This window comes from Etheostoma cragini, chromosome 16 (genome assembly GCF_013103735.1).
Source record: "Etheostoma cragini isolate CJK2018 chromosome 16, CSU_Ecrag_1.0, whole genome shotgun sequence".
In the NCBI taxonomy this organism is placed as follows: Eukaryota; Metazoa; Chordata; class Actinopteri; order Perciformes; family Percidae; genus Etheostoma; species Etheostoma cragini.
The window spans coordinates 10,864,949-10,873,013 of record NC_048422.1 but is presented as its reverse complement, the minus strand read 5'-3'; positions in this window follow the sequence as shown (position 1 = coordinate 10,873,013).

The window sequence follows — 8,065 nt, the reverse complement described above, 5'->3', positions numbered from 1 at the left end:
TAGCAGACTCAGTCAACAAAGCCTTATTTTCCACCATTCCGCGCTTAAAATCCATCATAAAAAGCTTTATAAGTTAATAAAATTTGAATTTCAGAGCTAAACATGTCTTGCAGTGCATGGGATTCTTTGTAGCCCTCTGACTTAAGGCAGAGATCATCCCAAACAAAGAAAAGAAAGACACTGCTAAAGTGTAAAAGTTTGTCAGGAGCAGTGTGGATTTTGAAATGATGAAGTGTTTAAAAAGGAGGGCTGTCTGGCTCAGACAATACAAAAAGAGTGTTGACAAGAAGAAACCAAGACCCCAATAGTCACTTTTATAGGGCATCTGTGCTGGACACTGCATCTATTAAGAAATTGCAGTAAAGTGGCAAGGTATTGAACACTCAATGGCACATGACAGCAGAACAGAGATTTGTAATGTAAACGTAAATGGACTGTTCTTGTAGACTGTTCTTCGCTTTTCTAGTCTTAATGACTACTCAAAGCGCTTTTACATAGTACAGGAACCATTCACCATTCACACGCATTCATACACTGTGGTTGAGGCTGTCGTACAAGGTGCCACCTGCTCATCAGATAAACATTTACACTCGGGGTTCCAATTGGCAGACGACCGATCTACCATTGAGCCACAGCCGCCACAGCAAGGCACTTTAGGACTTTTAGGGACATTATTTCTGGCTTGAGTGCTAAGCTCTACATCTAGGGAATGTCTGGGACCATGCTCTATCTCTATGGTGTAAGGATGGAGGACCCAGAGTCCCTCGAACAGAAAGAAGAACTTACTCTGAAATCGCCTTGAAAAGTGCCTTTTAGTTCTAAAAAGTACAACAACAATGCTGGAGAAGCTTAGGGACAAGTCTCTAAATGCCCTAAAGTATAGACTTCTAAACTGCTAAAGCCACTCCGACAACGGAAACATAATAAAAAGGTAAAAAGGATCTGAATTTGAAGATCTTCAAAGGAAGCTGTGGATGTGGTTGATGCCATTGAACCACTGAATCCACAAAGCAGTCTGTAGGCTCCAGGATGATTTTTCTCGCTATAGTTGACTAAAGATATTAATTCGTCTTTTCTCTTCATTCATCCCCATGAGCAGCCTGAAACGAACAGTCACATCCATTGAACACATACACATGAACAAACAATATTTATAATCTGGACTTGGGGGTGAGGATGGGTTGAAGAATAACTATTTATTTATCAAGAATTTCAAAATGAAAAGCTGAGTGGATGGTTGGCCAGTGCTCCCGGTGTCAAAAACCAAAAATCATAAAGACTAATCAAATGAAGTTTGTTGTTTAAAGCTTAAAAACACCCTGGTCACTAAGTTGATGGAAAAACTGCAGAAAGACTGAGAACAGAGCCGCGTGCACTCAAGCAGCGCAGAGACGCTGCACTCTGTTTACTTGCACTCTGATGATTCCATTAATGTTAATTTAAGGGAGAAATCAAAAGAGGAAATGGAATATTTTAGAAAGCCCAGAGCAGGGCACATTTATCTGAACTATGTTCATTTGAAAATGTATTCAGGGAAAAGGTTAAGGCAGGTTATTTTTGTGTTCATGAGATGAATCTCTTACACCAGACTGACAGATTTCTGAATAGACAATAGTATCAATGTCATGGGCCACTGTTGTTGGAAGAGTGCCTTGTATTGCCAATGAGTATGCCTTTTCTATTCATGTGCTACGTTTTCTTATCAATAAATAATTAGGGACAAGGTTAAACATGATTTTAATTTATTCATGAAGTGGCTTTCTGAGAGCCCAGATTGACAGACTGTATAATGGTTTTTGTATCAATCATGACAACCTTTGTGGACCCCACTGCTGACAGATGAACTTAAGAAAATTATGTAATCTGATTTTCAATGTTAGCAGTAATATATAATGCTTTAAAATAAAGGAAGTGACTTTAAGTTAACGAACAAAGAATAGACCAATGCATTCTCTTTAAGGGGTCCATGTAATATCTTACAAAAAAGTGTACACACCAAACTGTTTAATATCTTACAAAATTGGGAGACTGCCGGCTGGTCACGTGACGCCGGCTGGCCACGAGCTCCACGACGCCGAGCGGCAGTTGCTATTTTTAAGCTGCTACATAGCTTTGTGATGCTGGCCACAGACCTCCGTTGTATCAGCGATAGTTACCCAAACTTAGGGGACTTTTTCCGGGTACAAAGCATTACGCGCTGCAGGTAGTTTCATTGGACATTATGGTTAATTCAGTCCACAAGAACACAAGGAACACAAGATTCGACTCTACAAAGACAACAGCCCCGACGTGGTAAAGCAACGAGCAGAGTATAAACACTCCATGTCGGAACTTTAAAAGAGCGGGTACTAACTCAGTCTGCTTCGGAGGCTAACAAGTTTGTACAGAACTTAAACCCAAAAATGCAAGCCAGTGAACTTATACACAAATTTATGCAAACTGAACGTGACCGTTAATGCCTTTAATATGTGCGAAGGCGAGGTGTTCTCCCTCCAGTTTAGTCCTGTTCTCTGACATTATAACGTTAGTTAAGCGCTAACACTCGGTCCAGCTTCAGGTAATGCTACCAATTCGGGTCTGTATGCAGACACCTTCCGAAACGTTATCTGCAGAGGCCTATTGTAAGACATTTGTGTTCTACTGTTTAATTGTATTTCCCCTAGACGTTTATTAAGTTTTGGGATTAAGATTTTAACAAGTAACAAATTATGCTGATCAGTGATTCAGTGAGTTTCATGCTGCTGCTGTTCCTTGCAGCAGCAACGGGGTTTGGGGTGGGGTGGTGGGTTGCGTGAGGGGGGGGGGGGGGGGGGGGGGGGGGGGGGGGGGGGGGGGGGGGGGGGGGAGTTGTGTGTTATTGTCACTGTTTTCTTAGTTTTCTTTTATTGTGCAATTTGTTAGTGTATCTTTCTATTATTTTTGTGCTACTGCTTTGATCCACAATGTTAGACCCAGACAGGAGATCCTCTCTCCTGCACTGGGTTGTGAGCGGGGATGTGCGGGGATAGTACATAAAGGCAACATCTCCACCCACACAGTCAATCCCATCCCATGATGACTAGTACAGTCTCCTCCTCTGCACCAAGTGGTGCTGTTCGATTTACCAGTTGGAATGTTAAAGGCTTCAACTCTCTTGTCAAGCGCAACAGTGTGATTAACCATCTTAAAATCCTTAACACTAAAATAGCCTTTTTACAAGAGACTTACCTTTTGCCATTAGATCACGCTAAACTTCACAGAGGTTGGGTGGGCCAACATTTCACTCCTCCTTTGCAAGCAAAGCATGCAGGGCGGCAATTCGGATTCATAAATCAATCCCCTTCCCAGTAACCGCTGTCATCTCAGACCCTAATGGGCATTTTGGGATTGTTACGGGTAGAATTGCAGCTAACAACCTGGTGTTGGCAAATGTGTACAGGCAAAATTGGGACAATGAGAATTTTTTTAAGACACTTTTGTTTTTCTCTTCCTGACCTAAACTCTCACCAGCTCATCCTTGGAGGTGACTTCAACTTCTGTCTTGACCTCTCGCTTGATCGTTCAACTAAGAGACCCTGTGTTCCATCTAAATCATCTAAGGCTATCCAGCTATTCATGGAACAGTATGCCGTCTCAGACGCCTGGCACTTTTCCCTAGAACCTAGTAGTTCTCATTCTTCTCTCCTGTCCATGGCACATTCTCACGAATAGATTTCTTTCTCATTGATAATAAACACCTCTCCTCTGTCGCGTTGTGTTCCAACAATCCCATTGTAATTTCAGACCATGCAACTGTGGTCATCGATGTTTCATTCCCAGGCAGGTCTCTTTCCCGCACTCCGTGGCACTTTAATTTGCGGTTACTTTCTCACACCAATTTTATTAGCACAATTAACAGTCATATTGATCTTTTCATACATACTAGTGTCAATTCAGATGTATCTGCAGCAGCTATATGGGAGTCATGTAAAGCTTTCTTAAGAGGTGAAATAATATCTTACTCTGCCTATCAGTCAAAGATTACTAGGGAGAAGAAAGTCTCTTTCTCCAAGGATACAGCAGAGCTTCAGGCAAACTGTGTCGACGCACCTGATGCGGTGTTTTTCAAAGAACTACTCACAAAGAAGGCAGAGTATGACATTTTGGTCTCCAATGAAATGGCAGAGTCCCTTTTAAAAAACGTGTCATAATTATTATGAGTTTAGAGATAAACCGAGTAAATTGCTTGCTCACAAAATTTGTCAGTTCTCCTCATCAAGGCACGTTAACCAGATTAACACAGATATTGGAACAACTATTAACCCCCAAACCATTAATAACCAGTTCAGAAAGTTTTAGGCTTTATTATATTCCTCTCAGTGCCCGAATAGCGAAACACAATATAAACACTTTTTTAGTTCCTTGGACTTTCCTTCTATCAACTCTGAAATGGCATCTAGTCTGGACACACCATTTACAATAAATAAACTTAAGGGTGCTGCTTATGCAGAATGGGAAATGCCTTGGCCCTGATGTTTTCCTTGCCAAATCTTTTAAAACGTTTGCAGATACATTGTCCCCACTGCTACTTAACATGTTCAATTAATCGCTGCAAAGTGGCACACTCCCTCTCACTTTGCGTCAGCCAACTATCTCTCATATACTGAAAAAGGATAAAGACCCTCTGTCCTGTAATAATTATAGCCCTATCTCACTGCTCTGTGCAGATGTCAAAGTTCTGGCTAAAATGCTGGCTAGATGTATAGAGAGTGTGTCCTTGCAAATATCATTGCTGCAGACCAAACAGGATTTGTAAAGAACAGATATTTTGTTCACAATGTCAGATGTTTTTTTGATATTCTGTATTCACCCACAACCTCTCACAACCCCAACTGGTCAACCTTAATGGATGCTAAAAAGGCATTTGATCGTGTGAAGTGGCCTTACCTGTTTTACACATCGAAATGCTTCGGCAATACATTTGTATCATGGATTAAGCTTTTGTATACATCCCCTCTTGCCTGTGTTTGCACAAATAATGACTACTCTGACTATTCCTCCCTTGAATGTGGTACCCGACAGGGCTGCCCACTCTCTCCATTACAGTTTGCTATTGCCATTGAACCACTAGCGTGGCCCTCAGGTCCAGTCAGATGCAGGGCATCTCAAGAGGTGGCATAGAACATTAGATATCACTGTACGCTGATGAACTCTTGGTCTGTCTTTGCTGCTCAGACAAATCTGTTCCCCTTGTACTAGCTGTGTTGAAGGACTTTGGGCATATCTCAGGTTATAAATTTAATCTGCATAAAAGCAGACTTGTACCAGTTTATTTAACAGCCACAGCCGATCCCCTCTCAAAGCTACCATTTTGAACTTCCCTGGAGCACTTTGTAACTTTGTAACACAAACACTGGGTGTTTGTGTTACAAAAACCTCTTCAGAATTATTTAAGTGTAACTTCTCCCCTCTATTAGCCGGGCTGTCCCAAGACATCCATCAGTGGTCACTCTTGCCTCTGTCTCTCGCTGGCCAAATAAATTGTATTCAAATAAATGTACTGCCCAAGTTCCTGTGTCTTTTGCTGTGCCTACCTATTTTCCTCCCTAAACCACAATCCACTCTCTTGATAGATTAATCTCACAATTTATTTGGAATAAAAGCAACCCAGAAATTCTGCTAAAACCCAAACTGTTGGGCAGCCAAGCTCTACCCAACTTTTTGCTCCACTGTTGGGCCCCAGTACATTCTAACCCTCTGTTCACTCCATCAGTTATTGACCAGGCTTTTTTTGGAAAGAACTATGGATAATGTCAATAAAACTGCTTTACATCAGTGGCATATTCGCTTCCTTTGACCAACTTGCTCAGGTTTTCAGCCTAAAACCCACCCACTTCTTTAGATATCTGCAAGTCAGGGGTTTTGTTTGCAATCATTTTCCTGGCTTCCCGTCCCTCCCTTCCCCTACTCTCAATTGATAACATACTTGGTGTTGACCCGAGTTTCAAATGTTCGATTTCAATACTGCACAATACTCTTCTCAAAAGTCAGACAACAACCTCTGATGCTTTACACGATGCTTGGTCTGCAGAGCTTGGTGAGGACATAGTTCCTGATGCCTGGGAATACACCCTCAGTCGAGTCAGTCCGTCTGTGCTCGCCATGGAGTGTTACAGTGCAAAGTGGTTCATAGAGTTCACTGGTGTAAAAGTAGGTTTGCCCGTATCTACCGTGATATCAATCCAAACTGTGACAAATGTCACCAAGGCCTAGCCAATCTCCGCCACATGTTCTGGTCTTGCCCCGCTCTTGCTCCTTTCTGGTTAAGCGTTTTTGACTCCCTCTCAGCCGTCACATCTGCCAACATTCACCCCCCACCTTTGCTGGCCCTGTTTGGTGTCCTACCCATTGGCCTCACGCCGCCGCCCTATTTTGTTGATCTTGCTGCCTTTCTCACACTGCTAGCAAGACTTGCCATTCTCTTGCGGTGGAAAAGCTCCTGCCCCCCCCTCTCGCTGTCAATGGATAAAGGATGTGCTTCATTTTATGAGATTAGAGAAAATCAAATATTCTCTTCCCTTCTCAGAATGGAAATTCCATCAAATTTGGCAACCCTTCCAAGATCATGATAGATGTCTCTCCATATGGACATGGACCCTAATGTCTGGGCAACTAACTATACCCCCCACCCCCCCCATACACACACACCCATAAGCAGTAGCTTGTAGCACAATAGCTGTTTTGTTTGTTTGTTTTTGCTTTTTGTTGTTGTTGTTGCTTTTACATTCTTTCCTGATTTTATTTAACTTTTTTATTAATTTTTAATTATTTTTTTTTTATTATTCATTTGTTTGTCTTTGTGAGCATTTAAGTAGTCATGTCCTGTATGTTAGTGTGTATATGTAAAGGCATACACAGCCTATAGACTACCACTACCACGTATACCTGTATCAAAACCCATGTTACCCTATTTTATTTTGTCTCAATGATATCTCTTTGTAGGGGAGGGTGGGGGTTGGGAATTGGGTGTAAATTGTCTCTTTGTTGTGTCACACATTGACTCTTTGTATTAGTTTTATTCTATGGATGGGGTGTAATACGTATCTGTTATGTTCCCAAGGAACAAGTATTTCCTGGGTGAAAGACTTTAGTTTTTTCCCAGGAAGCAAACTCCGCTGTCTGGCTTGAAAGTCCTGCAGCGGCCAACAACGTTCTTATTCAAAGTAAGAAATCCTGCGGAAAAAAAAATGGAATGCTTACAAATTAAAGTGGTTACCTTTTCGTAGTTTTGTGAACAAACGGTTCATGAGAACAGGCTGAATAGACACATTTTAAGTCTCAGGTAACAGCAGGCTGTAATTACAGAATTTTGTCTCAGTTTCAAAACAGAAGCAAGAACTAGAACATAGCTCGACAATACTGTGCAACTGAGAATGCATGACACTGTATCTTTGGATGTGACAAAAAAATACACTATGTATCACACATTGTGTATTTTTTTGTCAAACAACTTTGAACATGGGGTGGTTCTTGGTGCCAGATGTGATGATTGCAGCATTTCAGAAAGTGCTGTGATCCTGAGCTGAAAAATAAAATTAAACTGCACATACCAAACTTCAAGTGAACTACTCTATCCTTTGAAATCTGACTTAAAAATAAACGTAGGGTTTTTCTAAAGGGAATGGGGCCATGCTAAGTTCAGGTGGTAAATACTAATAAATGTTGTCATCTTCATCACGTTTTCTTATACTTTGTTACCGAAGCCAATGTCATGCAAATTTGAACTTGTGATTACCACATTGTGAATCACTAGCCTTTTTCAATTAGTTAGCAATCAGCCAATCTTCAGATGGGAGCAGGGTACAGCAGGTTTAATATTCATGAGCTCTGTTCAAGATTTCATTGTACAATTATCTTGTTTTCGAGAAGAGATAAACGCGTATTTCCACTGAATGTCTTTAATCTGTATTCAGCCAAATAATATAACATCACTCTATCTCACACATCAGAAAAGCAAAGACAGAAACCAATTGGTTGCGTGTGGGCTGACTAATTGTTTGTATTTTTCATACTCATTGGTACTGCCTGTACTTAATTCATTCATTAA